This window comes from Hemicordylus capensis, chromosome 3 (genome assembly GCF_027244095.1).
Source record: "Hemicordylus capensis ecotype Gifberg chromosome 3, rHemCap1.1.pri, whole genome shotgun sequence".
Taxonomy (NCBI): Eukaryota; Metazoa; Chordata; class Lepidosauria; order Squamata; family Cordylidae; genus Hemicordylus; species Hemicordylus capensis.
In genome coordinates this window covers 22,502,615-22,527,423 of record NC_069659.1, presented here as the reverse complement: position 1 = coordinate 22,527,423, position 24,809 = coordinate 22,502,615, and the positions used below count along the sequence as shown (strand labels likewise).

General features: G+C 44.5%; 1 long non-coding RNA gene across 1 annotated transcript in view; it reads right to left on the bottom strand.

The window, feature by feature from the left end:
• Nucleotides 1-19,461, bottom strand: part of LOC128351480 (uncharacterized) — a 28,059-nt gene extending 8,598 nt beyond the window's left edge. Inside the window, exon 1 of the long non-coding RNA XR_008319794.1 lies at nucleotides 19,363-19,461. This is a non-coding gene — a long non-coding RNA (uncharacterized LOC128351480). The remainder of the gene's footprint in view (nucleotides 1-19,362) is intronic.
• Between the last annotated feature and the right edge of the window lie 5,348 nt (nucleotides 19,462-24,809).

Genomic DNA, 24,809 nt, shown 5'->3' with positions numbered 1-24,809 from the left:
TTCACCAGGTCCATCACACATAGCTTCCTCCTGCCTTTGTTGGGCAAGCTACCCTTGGAGTGATTAAGTTCAAGGGGCAATAGATTTCTTTGTCTTTCATGAAATCTGCCTCCCTCTGGCTAAACAGAATGGCTTGGAAACTGCCTCAGGGCATGTTTCAATATATACACATCTCTCTAGCCAAAGCCAAAGCTTCGGAAACTGTTTGGATCACTATCCTACAGACTCTCATACATGCAAGTTGTAGCCCTTTGTTCCTCACTCCTCTTCTAGGTTTTTTTTGCCTGTTCCCCGAGAGGAGGCCTCCCTGCCAACGTGCAACCAACACACCAACTTACCTGGGAAGGATAGATAAACTAACCTCTTGCCCTTCTAAGTCTCCTCACAGCTTCTCTCCCTTCTCTGTCTCCCTCCCCACCACGCAAGCACTTTCCACAGCAAGCCTTAAGCCCGGCTCTGGTATAAGAGCCTTAGCCAACCTGATTTATTTATTATTTTTATTTATTTTCACATGTATATTCCATTCTTCCTCCAAGGAGCCCAGAGCAGTATACATAGTTAAGTTTCTCCTCACAACAACCCTGTGAAGTAGGTTAGGCTGAGAGAGAAGTGGCTGGCCCAGAGTCACCCAGCAAGTAGCATGGCTGAATGGGAATTTGAACTCAGGTCTCCCCGGTCCTAGTCCAGCACTCTAACTACTACACCATGCTGGCTACTTTTAATTAGGACTTTAGCTAAATTATTTTCTGCAAGACTCATAGTTATAATATCAGCCAAGATTGATTGCATTGCCTAACTAAACCTGTGCCTTCTGTACCCACCCACCCCAACTCCATTTTACCCTTAATAAAGCCTTTGAACTATATCCCTATCGCCTCATTTTTTCAATCTGTCAAAACATGCTCAAATTGATCATGGAACCAAACTGCTTCCCACGCCAAATTAATTTCCCCAAGTCAAGCCAAAGGCATAGTTGAGGTGTGTCCAGCCAGCATCTCAGGGCAGTTCTGGTAACAGAACTTGCCTCCCAGCAAGGAATGGACTCAACTGGAATGAACCAGAGGTTCATGAAAAGCATGGGTTCCAATTTAATGCAATATAATGCACACCTCAGTGGGAGCATCATTTGCTTTGGCAAGCCAACTTCAAATCATGAGTTACACATCTCCATTTAAAGCCCCAGGTGAACCTCAAATTCCTGTTTTGGCATGGGTTCAGACAGTCACAGACAAGTCAATTACCAATGTTGCGAGTAGGTTCTGTTATGTGTGAACCTGCCCGGTTTGACAGTAGTTATGTTACCTATGCAATATAAGAAACTGAATGCTGTCAGTCATCACTACAAAAAGGATGGGTACTTCTGTGAGTTATGAGGGAATATTATGCGAAATTTGCCAAATAATGACTTCTCCCTCACCTCCTGTCACCTCCTTAATTATGTAGTGACAGGAAGGGATTATTTAGCAGCAACGCCCTTATTACTAGGGTTGGCACTGAGGTGTTGAAAAAGTCGGTTTTGGATATAATGGTAGGGTTCCTTCCAAGGAAAAACATCTGAGAATTTTCAAAGGAAGACAAATGAGTTTCCATAAGAAAAGTGAAGTTCCTCACAAATAACACAGCACCTGAGGTTGCCACAAGCTGCTGCAGTCCTGGGAGCATGTGGGATCCCTACTTCCAATTGTGGTAATGATATGCTGGAATTGGGCATGCCATACAACATACAACCCACCAACCTCAGCATATCCTGCCCTACTTGTGACACAGAACCAGTCATCTGTCCCTCAATTCAAATCTAAATTAGAAATGTTGGGTTCTGTGATGATTCCCATACCCGCTGCCATCATTAATCCTGAACAGTCCTCTCTTATAAGATCTACTGTCCTTGATAGTGGGGGGATACTTTAGGCATGGGATGTTACTCCAATAGAGAAAGTCCACATATTTTCAAAATAAGAAGCTGGCCCCATTTGCATGTAACACCAAACTGCAGTTAAATAGGGCAGAGACTGGAATTCCTGTACACCCAAAAGCATGACACCGCAATTTTACACCCAAAGCAACCTGCAGTTTCCCTCACCAAACTCCCATTTGAACCTATGGTTTGTAGTGAGTTTTGCCACACCAAACTGAGTTTTGGGGATGGCAGTGTTATGTCCAAACGCAGGTGCCACCACTAGGGATGTGCAAACAGATTCATCATCTAACGTGTTCAATGGCAAACCTGCTTGGATTGACTGTTCGGGGTCGAATTGAACCACCCCCTGTTCAGTCCAACCTCAGACCGAACACCCCAACCCCTGGCCATTCAGGGGGTTCGTGGTTTGTTTGTTTTTTGGCCTGGCCACGCAGAAGTCAATCGCACAGGCACAGTGGCATCCAAAATGGCCACCACGCCAGATGGGGAAGTCCCAAACAGGCCAAAGAGCTGGCCGAATGGGCCAGTTTGGCAGTAAGGGAGGTTGGCAGGGGGAGGGGAAACCTCCGCAGACCCACTGCTGCCTCGAGCAAAATTTAAAAATAAAATTGCAGAAACACACACACACCCTGCCCTGAGACTGAACCGAATCAGTGGGGTTTGAGGGGGTGCCAGACTGAACTGGCCTAGTCTGGTTCAGGTCCCGTTCATGCTCAAACCAAACCAGACCAGCCAGTTCCGTGCACACCCCTAGACACCATAACCACAGTTTAGTGCAATTTCTTATGAAACGTTGTTTCTTATGAAACAATGCATTGTTTCACAAAGAAAAGGACAAACAACCAAAACAAAAGATGGCCCTTTCCAAGAAATACACAGTTTAAAGCACAACCAGTTTCACTTTACTCTCCCTCAGTCTGATTCCATTTCTCCCAGCTTCTTCCTTGACAATTCACTTCCAACTGACTCTGTTTCCTAGGTTCTGAGATACATGGAACCCTCCCTGTCAATTGAAGGACCTCACAACAATTCCCATGCTTACCTCTGTAGCCCCAAGACCAAGCAACATATAAAAACACAAACAATTGTTAACCACTGAGTTCTTCATAGGTTCCTTGAGGAAAGTAGGACAGGATGTTCTAAGATTGATTAGTCTGTACAATACACCCAATCTCTGCATATCATTATTGGAATCGCAAGTAGAACTCCTGCATGTTCCTGGGGCTACAGCAGCCTCAGGGTGCCTCATATTTAAAGCTGGACTCAGAGGGGTTCTGGACCTCCAAACTTATTACTAGAAACAGCCGCTCAGCTGAAAATGGCCAATATCTAAAGAATCATGTGACTAGTTCCACAGGTCCAAAAGGGCTTTGAATGTGAGTTTCTTGAACACATGCTATCCTTCGAAACTCCAGGTAGGACAGCCATTTATAGAAAGTGGGAAGCAGCCCTCTTGAGAGCACCCATATCTTTTAGTCAATTCAGTCAATAGTTCAGCCTACACTCTCAGATATTGGATTTAACAATTAAATAGGCCTTGATGTATTAATAGTTTTGATTTTAGACATTTTTGTCCCATATGTTAAAAAAAATGAAGAAAGCTCCTCACATACAATCAATGAGTGCAATAATAGCAACAATAATACATAGCACACCTTGCTGAAGTTAAGTTGGTTTAGGTCCGGTCAGTGCCTGGATGGAAGACCACCTAGGAAGAGTTCTTGCCTGGAGTTGGGAGGCCACCACCCTCTTGATTACCTTGCCCAATCACGGAAGTTTGGAGACAGGCCTATAGTTGCTCAACTCTGAGGAATCCAAGACAAGCCTCCGTTTCCAGGAGCCTTGCAGGGAGGAAGACACCTTAACATCTTCCTCCCCTAGACAGCTGCTGCCCAGTGGTGAGAGCCTGTGTAGCTGCTGTCTGCTGCTGTCAGCCTGCCAGCTTAACACCTGTTAAGAACCTCTGCTGTAGAAAGAAGCAGAAGGTGATTGGTTGCTTCAGGTCACTTGACTCTGCTAGCTGCTTGTTGGTTTGAAGGGCCTATGGTTACCTTCCCCTAGAGGGCAGTGAGTGACTCTTTAGGGCTTCTGGTTGGGGTCATTCAGTCCCTCATACTTCCTTACAGGTGAGAAGATTTCCGCATATGGTTGCATTGTGGGGTCAAGCAAGAACAACACTCTCCTCTCGTTCTTGTCTACGATACAAACATATTTTAGGGCTTGTCAAACTTTCCCTCATCATTTCTAAATTATTTAGCTATTAGTGTTCATTCCAAACAATCTCCTCATATACTTCTTTTTTTGCTACAGATTGAATTTCCACTTTGGGTCACTAAGATTTCCCGTTGACTGAGCATGACAGACAAGGCACATCCACTCGCCTGTCTCTGGTGCATTTTCAATGAAGTCCCATGAAATGTTTTAGTATTGGTTTAAAAAAAAACAACCCAAAAAACAAAAAACAAAAACAACCAAGATACCTGGAAGCATTTGTCCCCATCTTGTGACAGGTACATGTCTGACAAAATCCTGATTGCATATTCATTCTCGGCAGGTCAGCACTGCAGATTCATAAACAGAGTGCATTTATGTGTATAATGTGAATAATGTCTCTAGTCTCTCAAGTATTTCATTATTCAATCATTTTCTTCATGAATGTATGTAAAGCAGAATGTGTGTGACACATAGCAAAACTGCCCTGAGTCAAGGGGGAAAGGCCATAAGCGTGCGGAACCTTTCAAAGAAGCTTTTCGCTTTATTAAACACACACACATTCTTTTCTTACAGTGAAAATGTCTTTTATTTCTATAAAATATTAGAAGGCTCTCATAATACCTTTTCCACTGCATCTGGGGCCATGCTTTCTAGAGATTTTGATGGACAGAGGCAAATTCAGAGTGGGTTAGATTCAGTGAACTACTGTGATGTAGTGCAGTGTTCTTCATTGTGTGACCTGCTGGTGGCCTTGGATTTGCCTCTTCCCATCGCCTCCCCTTGCCAATGGGGCACACACCCTCCCCCAGGCCTTCTGCTGCACCTTCTGCAAGTGGCAGAAGTCTGCAGGAGAAGTGGTGGTGGGGAAGACAAGAGGAGACCAGAGGAGGACAGGTGGAGAAGGCAGGAGGAGGGACAATTCATGCTTGCTGTCTTGCAGTAAGGTAAAGTGTGCCGTCAAGTCGATTTTGACTCCTGGCGCCCACAGAGCCCTGTAGTTGAATTTGGTAGAATACAGAAGGGGTTTACCATTGCCTCCTCCCACACAGTATGAGATGATGCCTTCCAACAGCTTCCTTTATCGCTGCTGCCCGATATAGGTGTTTCCCATAGCCTGGGAAACATACCAGTGGGGATTTGAACCGGCAACCTTCTGCTTGTTAGTCAAGCATTTCCTTCTGCTTGTTAGTCAAGCTGTGCCTATTAAGGTGGTAGTAAGCATGAATTGTCCCCTTTACTAAGTAGGGTCCACCCTAGTTTGCATTTGAATGGGAGACTACATGTAAGCACTGTAAGATATTCTCCTGAGAGGATGGGGCCACTCTAGGAAGAGCATCTGCATGCTTGCAGCAATGACAATGACAATTTATATCCCACTTTTCAACAAAAGTCTCCAAAACAGTTTACATAGATAAATAAAAATAAATGAAGATGTCTAACTGTCCCCAAAGGGCTCACAATCTAAAAAGAAACATAAGATAAACAACAGCAACAGACACTGTAGGGATGCAGTGCTGGGGTGGGATAAGGCCAGTTGCTCTCCCTCTGCTCAATAAAGAGAGAATCACCAGTTTTAAAAGGTGTCTTTTTGGCAAGGTTTTTTACAGTGTGTACCTGCACATCTGTAATGGGGGCAGCGGGGAAATGACTTGACTAGCAAGCCAGAGGCTGCCGGTTCGAATCCCCGCTGGTAGGTTTCCCAAAATATGGGAAACACCTATATTGGGCCGTAGCGATATAGGAAGATGCTGAAAGGCATCATCTCATACTGCACAGGAGATGGCAATAGTAAACCCCTACTGTATTCTGCCAAAGACAACCACCGAGCTCTGTGGTCACCTGGAGTCAACACCAGCTCGACGGCACATGTCACCTTTAATGGGGGAAATATGCAAATGAGCCAAATGAATGAAAAGTTATAGTAAACTGTGCATGCATAGTGCTCTGTGGGTCAGTTTCCCAGGAATCCAGGGAAACTTGCACCACGCATGCTTCCATTTAGCAATTGCGTATACCCAGAAAATCTCAGCGATCTCCAGTTGGCAATGTGCCAATCTGCTATGATATCATCAAGCCGACTTCAAATCTAAGATTGCTGGTTTTGGCTTGGTTTCAGATTGGTGCATTGCCAAACAGAGATTGCGGAGATTTTCTGGGTTTACATATGTTGGAAGTGAAGGACTATGCGCTGTCTCTTGTCTCAATGACATAGGAGGACAGACTAGTGAGTCAGAGGGCTAGAGGGTCAAGACATTGGTCATCCCTTCTCTACTGCTCTGACACTATCCCCTTGATATGTAGATTGCTAATCTCAGGGACTTCCTTCCTGCCACTTCCTCTTCCCTTCCTCTTCCCTTCCTCCTACCTCGCAACATGCAAGCTCCTCTCCCCTGCACCATGTGTGCAGAGATGCAGAATCTATCTGCATCCAGCTAGATAGATAGATCAGAGATTCTATCTCCCCACTTTCCTATCTAGAATGGAGTTCTCTAATAAATACTACTTATATTGATTTGAAACTATGAACTGGCTCCAAGTTACTTTACTCTCAGCATACACGCATGCCTAACTAAATTCCGCTGTGTTGTGCCTCTGTGCACTCCGCTATAATGAAAAAGGGTCTCTCCTACCAGAGAGAATTCCCAACAACATGATCACTAAACGTGAACACATGTGTGCCATGGGAATCCCTGGGTTCCCAGGAAACTGGCATTACATGAATCATGTGAATCTGCCCTGTATATGATTTGGAAGCAAATACATGCAACAATGGACAATTCCTAACATTGTTCTGGACTCTGGAATCAGTTCTACTTCCACCACAACATTAGGTTATTGGGAACTCCAAATTCGAGAGAGAAATGTAGATGAAAAAAAATTGGAAGCATCCCTAAATGGCTCTTACAGCAGAAATAGGTCACTCTGTCTCCTTGCTTTTTCATCCAACCAATGCCGAGAAGGAAATTGAGAAATAGTTGTCTTGGACTCCACCCCTGAACATTTTAAACCATTACCTCTAACAATCTCTATTTAGAGGCCATCACTGGACCTACCATCATAAGAAGCAAAGTGTACCAAAAGAATAGCATAAACACTGAGAGCAAGGCAGACACCAAGTGGAAATAAAGGCTATTACTTGTTTATTGGGAAATCCGCTGCTGATTACAAGTGTAAGGCAATCTCAGTACTGTACAAATAACCCCACTTTTCCAGACTTTCATTAACAAGAACAAGTATGACCAGAATTAAATTGAACCACATATACTACACTTGGGTGATTCCCCCTCTCCCTCAGTTCTATGAGAGTTTCTCTGTTGTGTTGAGCTGGAAATGGATAGTAGGTTTTTCAGAGTACTGAGAACTGTATTATTTCCGTGCTATGTGCACTCAATTTTTTATTTTTTATTTTAGGCACTGTCACTTCTGGCCAAGCATAGGACCGACATCAAGGTCAACATCACTGGAAAGTTGCTGAGAGGCCCTGTTGATCCCTGACGTGCCCACAGCCCAACTTCATGTAGCAAGAGCTGTGGAATGCACTCCCAGCAGAAATCTGCAATCTTAATTCTCTACTGACCTTCAAGAGAGCCCTTAAAACCTATCTGTTTGGCCTGGCCTTCCAGGGTTTTTAATTAGTTTTAATTGTTTTAATGCTCTAACCTGGTTTTCAGGGTTTTAATTGTTCTAATTGTTTAATTGTTTTTAAGGTGTTTTAATTGTTAATTGGTGTTTATATTTATATTTCTTTATTTATTATTATTGGTTTTAATGGTTTCTGTTTTAATTGTAAACCACCCTGAGCTATTTCAGAAGGGCGGTATAAAAATCGAATAGATAGATAGATAGATAGATAGATAGATAGATAGATAGATAGATAGATAAGCAAGCAACTCTCTTGGCCAAGAGAGTCACTGGATCATGGCCATCTAATCTGCAAATGGAAGCTTACCTATGTCATCAAAGGGTTAAAATGCCTTTTCCCTGCCAAGGGCAGTTGATTGATGCTCAGAAGGCACAATCACACTGAGTACACCCCCTCAAAGATTGTGGCCAATGGCTGCCTCACTACTGACATCCTGATGCCTTGCCCTCAGTCTGGAAATGCAAGTGGCACGGGGCTTGCTGGGATGCAGCTTCAGAGGAACGGGAAGAAGGAGCCAAACTGTGTCCAGTTTGCGAAACTGTGGCTGAATGATCATCTGTGGGACAATTCCTTGTTTCACAGATTAACTAAAGTTTGTCTACTCAAGGTTTGACCCTGTGTCCAAAGGCGCCCATAAACTCAACTGCTTTTCCCCCGTGAAGAAAGGAGGGGATCTTTATTTTTATTTTTTTTTAACCCTTCAAACTAGGCAAAGAGGCACTGTTAAAGTGGTGGCTCTCATATCTAACAGGGAGATAGAAAGTGCCCCTATGCATCCCTCCCAGTGGCTGTTTCTAGTGTCACCCATGTGTTTCTTTTTGGATTGTGGGCCCCTTTGGGTCAGAGAATCATTTTCTCATACTTTTTACTATGTAAACCACTCTAAGAACATTTCTGTTGAAACGCGGTATGTAAATATTTGTTAATAATAAAATACCTCAGGGAGAAAAGCAGACGTGGGAGCAGATTTTGAGCAAACAAATGAACTGTTGCTCTTCTGTTACAGATCTCAACTTTCTAAGACTGCTTTTTGTTTAAAAAAAATAGTGAGAGAAATGACTCTGGCATCTAGCTGAGCATTCATCTTGTGCATGTGTTTTGGGAGTGCTGAGAAGCTGATTCTTAAATATACTGGAGGATCATCTAACTGATTCACAAGGTGAATTGATGGTGACTAACACCAACAAATGAAGCACATGTGCAGCATGTGCTATGGGAGAAAGTAAATTTTTGTAGATCTCCCCTTCCCTCTGTAGCTGCCTGTGACTCCCCAAAATAGGTCTCTGAGGGACATGTACTTGGGAGTCACAGAGGGAAGGAAAGATTGGCAAAAAATCACCCCTCTCTCATAGCATGCAAACAGCATCACTGCACACATGCGCTGTTAGTCTGGATATCACAGATTTCAAAAGAGAGGAACACTTTCAAACTTCACAACAAAATGTACATCCTATAATGGATATCAATTTTTATATCATAAAAAGAAATTTCATATATATGCAATTTGAACTGTGCTGGAAGTTTCCCCTTTAACATATAGCTCGGGTGTCTCAGATCTATATGGTAGATTGAAATGCATTTGCAGCCCTCATTTCTTCCCTTTTCATAGTATTTTGGACATTCCAGAATTTTTCAAGTGTCAACCCGTATACATTTCAAATATGCCTCTCAGCCATTTAGATACTTTTCTCATTACTGGAGACAAGTTAGATTCATTGTTGGAGGGATAACGATATGGGTGCAGTTATCTCATTTACTCAGAATATTAGTTTGTTACTTTGCCATTTATAAGCAATAAAGCAGCTGTGCTAGGCATTTGCCAATCGTTAATTGTGGATTTTTTAAAAGTAATGTATATGCTAAGGGCTCTGAGGATTTAACAGTAGAAAATCCCATGAAATAAAACATATATGCCAAAATACTTTAAAAGACTGTGACTGGTGGCCAGCAATGCAGTCCCACTTTCTCTTCAAGGCCAACATCAATTTTTTATGAACTCTCAGGTGCCCAGTTGTATAGCCACCTTGGCAAATGCCCGACAATGTCACCGGCCAATACCAGACCTGTGCTCTCCCATTATTTGCAAAGACCTACACAGCTAAGGACCAGGGTACCTGTATGCATTTGCTCAAATAACTCTGCCAGTGACCTCAGATCTTCGTATCAAGACCTGATCTCAGCCCCACTACTAACACAGATCTGGTTGGTCAGGACCAAGGACAGGGCCTTCTCAGTAGTGGCCTCCGTAATGTCCTCCCACCAGTGCTTCATCAGTCTCCCTTCTTGATTAGTTTTTTTTTGGGGGGGGGGAATAAAACCCTGGAACCCTCATTTTAAAAGAGGCATTCCAAAACTGGTTTTAATTGCATTTTCAGTTTTAATTCTGGCTGCTGCTTTATCTAGCTGTTTTGTTATTTATGTTTGTTTTATTATTATTATTATTTATTGTTTTATTATGGATTTATTGGCTCATATACTATGCAACATTCCATGGACCTAGTACTTGCAGGCACATAAATGCAAAAATAGCGGAAATGTTGTCACATAGGAGTAAGCCTGTTACTTCCAATGGACATACTCTCATGTCACAGCATTTTCATGTTTGCACAAGCAGTGCAGTCGTGCAGCTAGCGTGTCCACAACAGTACGAGGCTCACATATCATTTAGATTAGGTAAGCCTTTGTTTTATGGTGTTTCTTGTAAGCTGCCTGGAGCAGCACCTGTGCTGGAGGAATGGGATGGGATAGGAATATTTTAATACATTTTGAAATGGTGTTTGGGAAAGCACTCAATGGACATGTGGAACTCTGCCATAGCTGGGGATGGGAGCATATAAATATATTTATATTTATATACTCCTGCTAACTAAGGAAAGAGGTACCTTTTTAAAGTGGTGATTCTCCTATCTTTTGTCAGGAGAGAGCAACTAGCCCTATCCAGCCCCAGCACAGCATCCCTCCAGTGACTGTTGCTGGTTTTTACCTTATGTTTGTTTTTTAGATTGTGAGAGTGTTGGACTAGGACCGCGAAGACCCATTCAACCATGAAACTCATGGGGCGACTCTGGGCCAGTCATGTATCTGTCATCGTAACCTACCTCACAGGGTAGTTGTGAGGATAAAAATAGCCATGTACACTGCTCTGAGCTCCTCAGAGGAAGAGCGGGATAGAAATGTAAGAAATAAATAAATAAATAAATCTTTATTATTTAGTTAGTTTGTTTGTTTGTTTGTAATTGTAGTAAGCATAGTCATAGTCATAGTAGTAAAACACTTTGAGAACTTTTGTTGAAAGCTGTACATAAATATTTGTAGTAATAGTAATTTATATGCACAGATTACCGGCCCCATCAATGGAGTAGCACACCCCTGAAGACAGAGAAGGAACATTTGCTGCATCCATCTTCAGAGCTTGCAGTGGGCAGAAGTAGTACCCTGAACCCCTGAAGCCTAACTGTATATTTATTTCTCCTAGGGATACCCATCGTTAATCCCATGGGTGAGCTTTGTCATCCCTCTACCATTAAAGGGGGCCAATACTAACATCTGTAGTGTGTTATGCAAATGCCACTTCAAATTTAACCTTTGTTTTTACTAGTCATCTTGGTTACTCAGTGCTGGGGGGCTACTGGGACACCCTTCTCTGCCAGTGAGTCTGAAGTCGCCAGAAGACTTCAGCTAGCCTGACTGGTAGTCAGGATCAGAGAGAAGTGATGACAAGGACTGGTAGTCAGACTGGCAGTCAGGATCAGAGAGAAGTGATGACAAGGACTGGTAGTTAGGCTGGTAGTCAGGATCAGAGAGAAGTGATGACAGGAGAAGGAGCAGGGGAGTACTCCGAGATAAGATTCAGAGAAAGGCATCAAGACACCTGAAGGCAGCAGTTTACCTGGGTGCTTTCCAGGTGGTGATTCAAAATGACTTTGCAATGTATAGGTTTGGTGTGTGTTCGTACAATCTGTGTTTTGAACCTGTCTTGCATATAGTGACAGCAAGGTGCTGTTCATGCCACCAGAGCCTGCTTTTGGATCTTATCTTGCCGTTGCAGGCTTAAAGCATTGTATGTGCTTTACAAAAAAGTAGCTGACTTTTATTTTATTTTTAGTTTTGAGAGACTTGTGTTTTGGGCGGTTATACACATGTGCTAAATAAATAAATAAAATAAAGTTTGCAGACTTGCTGGGTTTACTCAGAAGTAAACAATTCAGTTCAATGGGCTTCCTCCCAAATAAGCATAGGATTGCACAGAGGCAGACTATTTTTTTGCCAGGGCAGTGTGCTGCGTCCTGCACAAACAAGGGGTAGGTTTTGGTGGGGTCTACCCAGTGGCGCAGCTGTAGAAAGTGACTGCCAAGGCGAAGGGACATCTCCCCACCCATGTCCAGCTACAGCAGGGAGGCAAGCTCCTTAGTCAAGGGAAGAGAGTGGCAAGAAAGTTGACTGTGCACAAATTCACTGAAGGAAAGGAGGCAAGGGAAAGCCGTCAGTTCCCCGCCCCGTCCTCTTCCCTGTTTTTTGTTCTCTGGGAAGAAGTGGTGTTAAATCTGACAGCGATGTCAAAACCTTAGGGTAAAAACCATGGGATTTTACACCACTTCCTCCCACACTCTGGAAAACACCCTGGAGAGAGAAGGGGAAAGAAAGAGTTAACAGGACAAGGTGGGGATGGAATAAAGAAGGGAGAGGAAGGAGGGAAAGAACAAGGAGACAGGGTCATGGCATCAATACAAGCCAAGCAGACCAAGGATGACAACAGCTCCCAGCTCCCTACGGACTGAAAGAGGTCATGAGGAATTACAGCTGAGAAAGAGCCAGGCAGAGAGGAGGATTACAGTGAACAAAAGTCCCTCTCTCTGCAATTCTGAGGCCAAGCAGCTCAGCAGCAACCTACACGCAGACATCTGGAATGCAAAGACATTCCGTCCCCATTTCACTACTGTTTGTCTTTGCATTTTGCTGTTTGAAATGCTGTTTAGTAGCAGGAAGTAAACAGTCAAGAGAAAAATATACTAGGATGTAATGAATATACTGCCGGACCTTTCCCCCCCAAAAAAGTGCTGGCACAGCCCAGAAGGTCATGTTGTCACTGGAGTGTTATTCTATGAACTGCCTCTCAGAGAGAAAGCTTGGGGATGCTGTGTAGGAGTTGCTGCTGTGACCTTGCTTTAAAAACAACACAACAGAGCTGTTCCTTAAGTTTCATTGTTTTCCTTGACAAACATTCCCCGAATGCCTTTTATCAAGCTGGTAAACCCTAGCTGACATACTGGTCAATGTTACATGCATGTTACAATGCCACATTTGTGCAGTTGCACATGAGTGCTGTTGTGCAAGTACAAAAAAATGTGCAAATCCAGTTTGCACAACAGCATGGCCATTCTTTCCAATGGCTGTACTGTCGTGCAATTTTGCATTTGCACACGAACCCTCTTGTGCAACTGCATGAACATTACATTACATGTCATGCACAGTATGACAGCCACTGCTGCAAAAAGAAATTAAACTAATGGAAAACAGACGGACGTAAGAGAAGCCCTACTGAATTAGACCAAACGTCCATCTAGTCCAGCATCTTGTTTCCCATAGATACTATTTTAATAGTTTGTAACATTGTTTTAACTTTTAAATTATTGTAATTTTTAAAAACCTTTTTATTTTATTTTGCTTGTATTGTTTTATTGTAAACAGCCCAGAGATGTAGGTTGGGGGCAGTAAACAAATGTGTTAGTCAATGAATCAATCACGACCTGTGGTTTGCCTTGACAAATAACCACAGTTTAGTTCACTTTCTGGAGCCACAATAATAGAGATGGTGGTGCAAACATGCCTGGGATCAAGACACTCCATGCCAGTGGTGCTTCCCGCTGGCTGCCTCACCAATCCAACAAACCAGTTGCCTGGCAACAGGAATGCCACCACATCCCATCCCAAGCTCCGAAGCCTGTCAGATGGCAAAGTCACACAGGGGCATGCCCTCTTCTAACACTGTCCTTTGCTCCCCTCACCCCCTGGCAATCAGGAGAGAAAGGGGACAAGATGTCAAGACAGGCACCAAGTGATTTGCTCCCCGAAAATGAAGCAACAATGATGTATGTTCACAAGCACACTCCCCAAAAATGAAGCAACAATGATGTATGTTCACAAGCACACTCCCCGAAAATGAAGCAACAATGATGTATGTTCACAAGCACACTCCCCCAAAATGAAACAACAATGATGTATGTTCACAAGCACACCCTTTCGGCAACACAGGCAGGGCAAACCAATTAGAGTGCTTGGATGGTAACATATGGCAGGGCAGTGATACCCAGGGTTCAGTTTAAAAGCCAGCTCCAACAGGGGATTCTTGAATGGCCAAGGTCTATTTTTTGTTCAATGTTGTTGGGGAAGGGGGGGCAGGCCCTTCCCCTTGGGGATACCTGTGTGGTACCGAGGTTTACTCATGAGAAGGGCCAGGCAGCAGGATCAACATTGCTCTCGTGAAAGGAGTGATTGCTCATATGTTATGAAAATTGATGCTGATCCGGAGTGGACCGCTCACTCATGAAAGTGTAAGGCCATGGGGATACCCATTCAGGATTCATAAGAAGAACCATCTGTGGGGACAGGGTGTCAGGCAGAAGATCTAATAATGTGTGAGGACAGTCCCCCTTCTCCCATGCTCTTGCATGCTCTCCCATGCTTCTCCCATGCTCTCATGAAAGTGTCAGGCCATGGGGGCCAGACAGCGGATGCCAACCAGCCAGGTTGCTCTATATAAGAGAGCTATGGGGACTGGTACCCCACCGATAGCCCTCTCTGTCTTGGCGACTGCTGCAAAGAAGCTGTCAAAGCTGTCAAAGCCTCTGCCAGTCCATCCACCCATTTAAACATGTCCACCTTGGTTTGTGCCCGGAACGGCTACCCTACTCTCCTGAGTAAAGATCCATCCCTGAACCCAGTGTTTCCCAGGCTGCACATGTGGCTAGGCTTTGACACATGGAGTGTCAACATCTCCTTTGGGTGTGTAAAAGGCTTCTCAGGGGAGGAAGGGGCGGCAGTGCAGAGGTTCTATCATTAACCAGAGGGGGAGACACACAAGTGGGCTCCCCCAACCTGTTGGGTTAGTTCAATCATGAGTGCACAGTCCAATGGAAGACAAAACGCTTTCGAGCCTAAGGTCCTCCCCTAGACTGGCCCTTTCATGAGAGTGCTAGTTTGCTGGCGGCAAGTCACCATGGGAGTAAAAGCATGGTATGGTCTCCATAGACTTCTTTGCCAGGGTGAGTCATCACAAGAGCATCCTTTGTCACAGCAGGTCAGACCCCAGGATCTTTTGCCCTCCCTCATACACATTTCCTCTCCTAGGAAGTCATTATGTTCTCTTCCCTTTCCTGAGTAACAGGAAAATAGTGCCCAACAGGACCCCCCCCACACACACACACAAATTGCGCTTGGGCGAAACAGTTTTGTTTCAGAGCTCTTAGGTGGGCAACAGTGCAATCGCTGTCAGAAAAAGCGATGGCATGGCATAGCATGGCATGGCATGGCATTTAAAGAGATTTAAATGCCCTTTCCCTGATGAGGGTGAGTAGACCATTCCAAAAAGGCATGACCCTACTCGGCACATCTTCATTAAGATTGTGGCCAATAGGAGCCACTCTCGTGATGTGCTGACATCCTGCCCACAGTCTGGAGATGCGAGCACTACAAAGCTTGCTAGGATGCAGCCTTGGCAGACAAGGAAGAGGGAGGGGATCCCCTGCCCTGGAACCAAAGGTTGCCGGACTGCAGCTGGAAGAACATCTGCGATGCAATTCACAGTAGGCATGTGCATTTCTATTTGGGTACAAAACGTTTTGTGTACAAAAATGGCATTTTTGGACAGTTTGTACACCTAATGAACATGGGAAATGTCACAACAAAATTTTTTGTACCCAAATCGAAATAACCCCATTTCAGAAACGAAGTTTTGTATTTCAGGAAAAATTTTGGACCTGTTTTGCAATTGCTCCTTTAGTTCCTTAGTTCCTTAGCCTGTTCTGACGTCTCTTTGAATTTCCCACCCTTCAGCCCGCACAGGCAGAAGCAGGGCCGTATGTGGAAGTTTCCAAAGCGGCAGAGACAGGGAGCTTGCTGACCCGAGAGCCCCTTACTCTTGCAGGGCCTGCCATGGCCACAGCTGCAGCCACGACAGGGACGTGGCGGAGGACGTGGACAGTGGGGTATGGAGGCAGCGGCAGCAGACCCTATCAGAGGAGGCGGGTGGGTGAAAATGGCAGGGAGGGAAGGAGGGAGCCTGGCACCGGGGAGATAAAGCACTGCTGGGGGGCAGGGAGGGAAAACTGCCAGTGGCAGGAGGAGGACGGGGACAGACTAGGGAAGGAGAACAGAAGGCGGGGAATGGACTGGGAAGTAGATCAGAACAACGGGCAAAGGACTGGGGCGGAAGGTAGAGAAGAGGCAGGGAGGTTTGCAGCCTGCAATTTGGATTCAGTTTTGGAGCAATTTGGCTCCAAAACTGAAAATCGGGGGGGGGGGGGTCAGGAGGGTCAATTTAGGACCCTCCCCAAATTGGGGGGGGGGCGCTTCAGATTCAGCCAAAGCCAGAACAGGAAAAATACGAAATGCACACCCCTAATTCACAGTTATAAACATTAACCGTGGGTCCGGTGACTTCCAGTTTCACGTTACATGCAAATGCGGCCATTACTTTCTTCCTAAAGTCCTAACGCCCTTTTTCCTAAAGAGCACAGAAGGACTTTGACTGTAATTGCTAGAATGTTTTCCCCAACGGCAGCTTTTGCATATTCTTAGTTTTCTTAATGAAAAGAAAAATAAAATTCCCTGAATAGGAGGGTATCATAGGAGGGTAATTCTTTGGACTCAGCCAAAGAATTACACTGTTCTTTGTCCGTGCGTGCATGTGTGTGTTTGACTGGCATTTCTAGTTTTTCTCCAAGTGTGTGTGTTTCTGGGTAGTTGTCTCTTGAAACACAGCTGTGCTTGGTATTTGGATGACACCTCTTTATGATTTATGACCTCGGTGGTAGGTCTGACATGAGAAATACGCTCTTGCACACATTACTGGAATGCTTTCCATTCAGCCTTTTCTAATCCTCCATTGGTTTCTGTCTGATTTGGGGGAAGGCACAGCTGTTGCTTAGCGATTTTCTTTTATTGTACCCCAAAGCCTGTTTCTGATCAGCGGCGCTCATGCTCGGCACTCGGATCAGCAGGCTGCTTTATTATTGGGAAGTGCATTTGTGCCACAGAAGGCACCATCAGCGGCAGGAGCTTTGTAACGAATCCAGCTTTTTAATTGGTGGCTGGGTTTTTCTTTTTCCTTCGTCTACAGTTTTTCTGAAGATTTATCACTTGCAAAAGGTGCCGGGTTAATGACTCTGTCTGGAGACAGAAGACTTCTGTTTATCCACACGGCAAACACAGCCCTGGGAGCAGCAGTCGAGCTGAACGGCTGTCCACTCTGATGTGAGGGCATCACAGCCACACCTGTAAATCCTCTTCCTCAGTGCCACTAGTTCTGACACATGCCATTAGGTATGCGGCCAGCTCCTGATGCAGAAATGGCATCTCCATGGCTATCGGTGTGCTCTTACTTATTTGTATTCCCTTCACTAGCCTGCCAAATCTGCCCGCTGTGGGTTTTCTTGGTGGCAAACCACAATCAAAGGCAGCGATTAGAAACTATGCATTAAAACAAAGCAAGCCAAGCAGCAAGCTTGAAGCACCAGGTAAGAGACAAAAGGCCAGGGAAAGTCTGGGACCAGCTGTAAGCTGCCGTGGTCCCTCAGATTGTTAAAAGGCTCTTTTCAAGCACTACAGGCTGTTGTAATGGCTACTGTACAGGAGGCAGGCTTTGAAAACTAGTAGTATCAGCTCTGTGTGTGGGCTGCAAATTTGATCCCCGGTGCTGCTCAAAGGGTTGCTTCTCACCTTTGAAGTCCTTCACAGCCTGGGCCCCACATATTGGCCCCAAAGGACTTAAGAGAGCGTCTTCTGCATGATCCCCATCATCCACTGCATACATCAGGGGAGGGTCATCTGTGGCTACCTTCATGTTGCCTGGTGGCCACCCAGGGACGGGCCTTCTCTGTTGTCGCCCCAAGACTTTGGAACACGCTTCCCGTGAGAATAAGAGTCTCCCCATCTCTAGCAGCTTTTAAGAAATGTTTGAAGACTCATCTTTTTACCCAGGCTTTTTAACTTTTTAAATTTTAGACTGTTTATTGGTTCGTTTTAATTTGTTTTTAGAATTTTAATTGATTTTAATGTTTTGTTTATCGCTATGTTGTGAACCACCCTGAGACTTTGATTTGGGGCGGGATATAAATACGTTAAATAAATAAAAATAAATAAAATATGCCAGAAACCACCTCTCCTTCCATTGACCCCTCTGTCCTCAAAGCAGGGCAAGTACGGTGACCACCCCAGGCCCCACTCTTTTAGCCCACATTAAAGTACACTGGAAGGGGGCCCCTTACTGGCTGATTTGCCCTAGGTGCTTCACTCTATAAGAACAGCACCCATGCTTCGTTCATCCGGTTAGGCGCTGCTTTGTACTCCACCTTCATACAAAGTAAGAATGGTCTCAGCGGGGCAAATCACTCAGTGCGGACCCCCTTCCAGTTCATTCTAATGGGGGTCAAAAGAGTGGGGCCCAGGGCGGTCACCCTGCTTGCCATGCCCTAAAGACAGCCCTGGGTCTAAGGACCTTCAAGCAGCAGGACCTTCAAACTCATTGTTCCAGGACCAGGCAAAGCCTGTCTGAAGAGGAGGCCATGGGAGGAGTCACCCAAGTTTCTGCACTCATGAAGCCTCTCTGCACTTCGGATCAGCATGGAAAGGGTTTGGAGGTGCATGGAACCAGTGCATGCATCCCACTCTTGGATTGGTGGGGTGCTGCACTGTATGGAAGCCACTGTTGCTACGACTTTGTTTGTTTTTCATTTCTAATTGCCATGATCATGTAAGCTGCTTTATTATCATTTGATTAAAGGTGACACAGGTGGGTTATAAGCTGATGTTGCATAGTGATGAAGAACCTAATCCTGCCTCTGCAACATGCTTACCTGGTGGCCTTAGGCAAAACCATTCTGCCCAGCCCCACCCTCTCTGCAACACGGGAATACTAATGCTTATTTACTTTACAGGGTCGTTGTAAGGATTACGGCCATGTGAACACTTTCGTCACCCAGAACTGCTGTATGAATGGAAGTATTGTTATAAAATAAACAAATCTCTGAGTGGGCAGCTAGATGCATCTTGTCTCAAATGCACATGGATGAACATGAAGACCTCGATGTGGCTTGCCATTTCACACATTGGTGAGGCTCATTAAAAGCTGTTGTTAATAGAAGCCTTCCTTTGTTTGTCTGTTTGTCTTTCACATTTATATACCACTATATTTATATACCTGAGATATAAAATATTAGGGCGGTTAGACTAGACTTTATTTAGACACTAGCCGACCCCGCACAGAGCATCTGTGCGCTCTTTGGGGCCGGTGGTTACTTCCCCCCAGTCTCCGCTTCCGGGGCCAGCCGCCTCTTCTCCCCACCGCCACTTCTGCCCCCCCCTTTCTTACCCTCCTCCTGGGCCTTGCCTCTGCGGCCAGGCCAGGCCCACTGCCACCTTTGGCCTCCATGGCCGGGCCGCCGCCACGGCAACCAATTCTCCTGGGTGCTCCTCAGCCAATCAGGTGCGTCCACCGCCCAGCCAATCAGCTTGGCGCTGGGACGCACATTCCAAGGCACACCCAGGAGAATTATATATATATAGATTATGCTGTATTGCATTCCAATGTCTGTACACTCATACACGTGTTTGTGTGAATGACTGAACCTCTGTTCATTTTAAAGGTGAACCCGAATATAGGACCCCTCAAATGCAGGGTAGAGTTAGGAAGTATTCTGCTCTGCCTGCATTCGATATAACATGTGAATAATTACACCTGCATACAGATCTGTACCTGAGTGCACTACACACAGAGGTTATTCAGACATTAGGCCCATTCGCATGTTATGTTCAACACTCGTAAGAGTGTACAGTGTACACAGGTACAGATCTGTACACAGGTACAGTCATTCACATGTTATGGTGAATGCAGGTACAGAAGTACACATCCTATCTGTACCATGCATATGAAGGGCCTATACCCAAGTTTGCTTTTAAAATGAACACATGTACAGTCATTCACACAAACATGTACGAGTGTACAGACATCAGTACACTTGTACAGCATAATGTCTAAATCAGGGTACAAAAATGGCCTGAAGCTGGTCTCTAAAACATAGGTCAAGGAAATATCAGAACTGGAAACACACGAAACACCATGAGAAAAGACTATTATGTTGAACACAGGAAAAGAATTACACTTCATCTCTGTACCATGAATTCGAAGGGCCTGAATCCGGGTTTGCTTTTAAAATGAACACAGGTACAGTCATCCACACAAACACATGTACAGGTGTACAGACATCTGTAAACTTGCACAGCATGACGTCTTAATCAGGCCATTGTGTATTGATGTCGATACACTGATACATGTTTTTATGTGAATGACTGAACTTGTATTCATTTTAAAAGTGAACAGGCCTCTCAAATGCATGGGTGCAGGTAGGGAGTTTACTGACAGACCTGCATCCATAACATGTGAATCTATACCTTGTACACTGTACACTCATGCAGTGAGTGTATGAGCCAAATAGAGCTAGATCATATTGCTGTCAGACATAACGTGCAGGACTAGAATAGGTATTGATTGTATGGATGTTGAATACAATGTGTGAATAGGGCTAGAATGCAGAGCAATTATGGTTTTTCTCCTACATACTTAACCCAAAGAACAAGCTCACTTGACTTTGAAAGCTGCACAGCATCAATGAATACAGCATGCATTCATTGTTTCTAAATCATGTTTGGTGGTGGAAGAAGAGGTCCACCCTAGTGGGATAGGTAGGGGAAATGAACAGAGTGGCCCAGAGAGGTGAGGAAGCGCAGTGGTGGTGAATGGGCAGGCTGGCACTCATGGTGGTGGGGGCCTGACACTGGCCACCCCTTGAGCTCCTCCCCACACCCATGCCTGAGGGAACCACCTCACCCTGCATCAAGGAAAGACCACAGCTGGGGGGTGGGGATCTAGGGGGTGGTATGTGGCTAGTCAACACACTCACCTGCTGCCTCCGTCCTTGCATTCAGTGAACACAGGGAGAGAAATGCCTGAAGAAGAGTCTGAAGAAGAACGTATAAAACACATTTTTCTTGAGGTAAACCAGACGCAAGCTGTATAGAGGTTTAGAAAACAGCACCTTGAATTGAGCCTTGATGGGTTGAGGCCAGATAAATAAAAGGACAAGGACTGGGAAGAGCAAGTCAGTTCTATATCACAGGGAAGAGTTATTTTCCCATTAAAGGATGTAATTTATAAAAGAATTTGCTTCCTTATTTATTTTCTTTGTTTCTTATCATCTTGGGAATAATGAATCCATCTGCCCTAAGGACAGGCATTATTAGTTGGCAAAGGAATTCCCCCATGCTGTGGTTAGTCATTTTTATGCATTAAGGCAGAAAATTTCATTAGAGCTCGAATTCCACCTTCAGTTTTACCTTTACATTTTAAAATTATGAACTGGGGCATTTTGCTCTGTTCCAATATTCATACGTTATGGAACTCAGAGTGTATTTTTGGTTCCTTTAAAAAAAAAATCCTATTTTTCGGCCGCACAAAGCAGCCTACAATAGAATAAAAGCAATAATAATAATAGTAATGAGAATAATACTGAAAAATTAAACCATAAGAAGCAGCAGCAGCAAAACAGAAATCACTTAACATGAAATAATCATTACCAAGAGAATCAATCCCCGCTCAGCCATAAATCTCATCGGATATGGCTCAGCCATAAATCTCATCTTTGGGCCATTCATTCTCACAGCGTTGTGAGCACATATATAGGGACAATGGAGTGGGGGGCAGAATGTCCATGGGCTATGGGACCTGAGGGTCACCAAGCCACTCCTCCCCCACTCCATTTCCCTTATAATGCCTTCTTCATTAAGAGCCCCACTGCCCATTGAGATCATACAGAAAGGTCCATCTGCAGTTGCCACCAGTTTGTCTGGTGGCTGTTCAGGGACAGGCCTTCTCTGTTGCTGCCTAAAGGTTTTGGCATGTGTTCCCTGATGAAATAAAGAAATAAGAGTTTGTCTTTCTGATGAAACAATAATAAAAAGACAAAAGAAATTTTAAAAACCCCATCTATGACAGCTTTTTAACGGGCTCTTCTTAAGACTCATGTATTCACCCATACATTTTAATTAGAATGGTGGTTTTAAACTGTTTTAATTTCTGTTTTAATTGTGTGTTGTTTGTTGTAAACCACCCAGAGATGTGAGTTTGGGGCGGTGTACAAATGGACTAAATAAATAAATACATACATACATACATATATACATACATACTACTAGACACACAGAGGTACTGTCTGTAGGGGGTCGGGATCCGAGAGATGGTATAGATCTGCCTGTTCTGGATGGGGTTACACTCGCCCTAAGAGATCAGGTTCATAGTCCAGGAGGGTTCCTGGATCCCAAACTCTCCCTGGTTTCTCAGGTTGAAGCTGTGGCCAGGAGTGCTTTTTATCAGCTTCAGCTGATACGCCAAATACATCCGTTCTTGGAGAGTAGTGACCTTAAAATGGTGGTACATATGCTGGTAACCTCTAGGCTTGACTACTGTAATGCACTCTACATGGGGCTGCCTTTGTACATAGTTCAGAAACTACAATTGGTACAGAATGCAGCAGCCAGACTAGTATCTGGGTTTACCCGAAGGGACCATATAACGACGATTCTAAAAGAACTGCACTGACTGCTGATAGGTTTCAGAATGAAATACAAAGTGCTAGTTATTACCTATAAAGCCCTTAATGGCTTAGGTCCAGGGTACTTAAAAGAGCACCTTCTCTGTCGCCTATTAAGATCATCTGGAGAAGTCCGACTATGGGTGCTGCAAACTCGTTTGGTGGCAACTCAGGACCAGGCCTTCTCTGTGGCTGCCCCAGGTCTTTGGAACGCAATCCGTGCTGAAATAAGAGCATCTCCTTCTCTGTTTGCTTTTAGAAGGACCTTGAAGATGCACCTTTCCCCAGGCCTTCAACTGAGATTCGATTTTTAAATTTTAATGTGTTTTTAACATGTTTTTATGTAATTTTTATCTTATGGATTTTAAATGTGTTATATTGTTTCTTTTAATTCTGTAAACCACCTTGAGCTTTTTATACTAGGTGGTATATAAATTCAAAAAATAAATTAAATAAATAAATACTATTACAAATATTTATATACTGCTTTTCAACAAAATTTCCAAAGCAGTTTAAATAGGAGGGAGGGAGGGAGGGAGAGAGAGAGAGAGAGAGAGATGGCACAGGACTCACAATCTAAAAATAAACATAAGCTAGACACCAGCAACAGTCACTAGAGGGATACTGTGTGCTGGCGATGGATAGGGACATTTGCTCTCTCCCTGCTAATGAGAATCACTACTTTTAAAAGGTGCCTCTTTATAACCTTTATTTTAAAAAATCAATCACCTCCACCCCACCATGCTTCCCAATCCCAACCCCCAACTCCACCACCAATGTCAGGCATGCTACCACGTGTTGACCACACCTCTTCCCCCTGCATCATAACACCAATGCGGGGGGGGGGGAGGGGAGGTCGGCTCTGGAAATGAATGCACCATGCCCTCACTCCCTCTCCAGCTGACGAAGCCCTTTCTTCATTGACTGGAGAAGCACATACATTCCCAGCACTGGCTGTGCCCTGTGCGTTGGTGTGATGACATAGGGGGATGGGTTTGGCCAATGCATTGTAGTGCACTCATTGGCCTCAGTTGCTTGTCCCTGGGCCACTGGTAACCTGGCTAAGCCACTAGTTCTATGTTTGTTTGTTTAACTTGTATACCGCCCAAACTTTCATCTCTGGGTGGTTAACGACATAAAAACAATTAAAACAAATATAAAAGGTTAAAACAGTTTAACAATTTAAAAACAGTATAAAATTAAAACAATATAAAATTAAAACTACAAATTTAAAAACCTGAAAAAGCTTGGGTGAAGAGGTGGGTCTTCAGATGTTTTTTTAAAAATAGTCAGGGATGGGGAGGATCGCATGGCAGTAACTGGAGACGGACCTCTTCAAGTGACCTCAATGGGCGGTAGGGCACATAACAAAGAAGGCATTCTCTTAAATACCCAGGCCCTAAGCTGTTTAGGGCTTTATAAGTTATAACTAGCACTTTGTATTTTGCCCAGAAATCAATTGGCAACCAGTGTAGCTCCCTCAGCAAGGGAGTAATATGGTCTCTCTGAGATGACCCAGAGACCAACCTGCCTGCTGCATTCTGAACCAAGTGAAGTTTCCGGACTATGTACAAAGGCAGCCCCACATAGAGCGCATTACAGAAGTCCAGTCTGGAGGTTACCAACAGATGTACTACTGTTTTGAGGTCATTGATCTCGACAAACGGACGCAGCTGACATATCAGCTGAAGCTGATAGAAAGCACCCCTGGCCACCACCTCAACCTGAGAAACCAGGGAGAGGTGTGGATCCAGAAGTACTCCCAGACTGTGGACCTGTTCCTTTTGGGGAAGTGTGACCCCATCTAGAACAGGTAGGTCAGAATCATCTCTGGAGTTCTCACCCCACTCAATAAGTACCTCCATCTTCTCTGGATTCAGCTTCAGTTTATTCTCCCTCATCCAGACCATTACTGCCTCCAGGCAGGCATTCAGGGAAGATATGCCATCTCCTGAAGAAGTTGACATGGATAAATAGATCTGGGTGTCATCAGCATACTGATAACATCCTGCTCCAAAACCCCTGATGATCTCTCCCAGTGGTTTCATGTAGATGTGGAAAAGCATTGGAGGGAGTACGGAGCTTTGAGGGACACCATACTTAAGCTCAGATTTTGAAGAGCAACAATCTCCAGTCGACACCATCTTTAATCTGTCCAAGAAGTAGGAGCGCA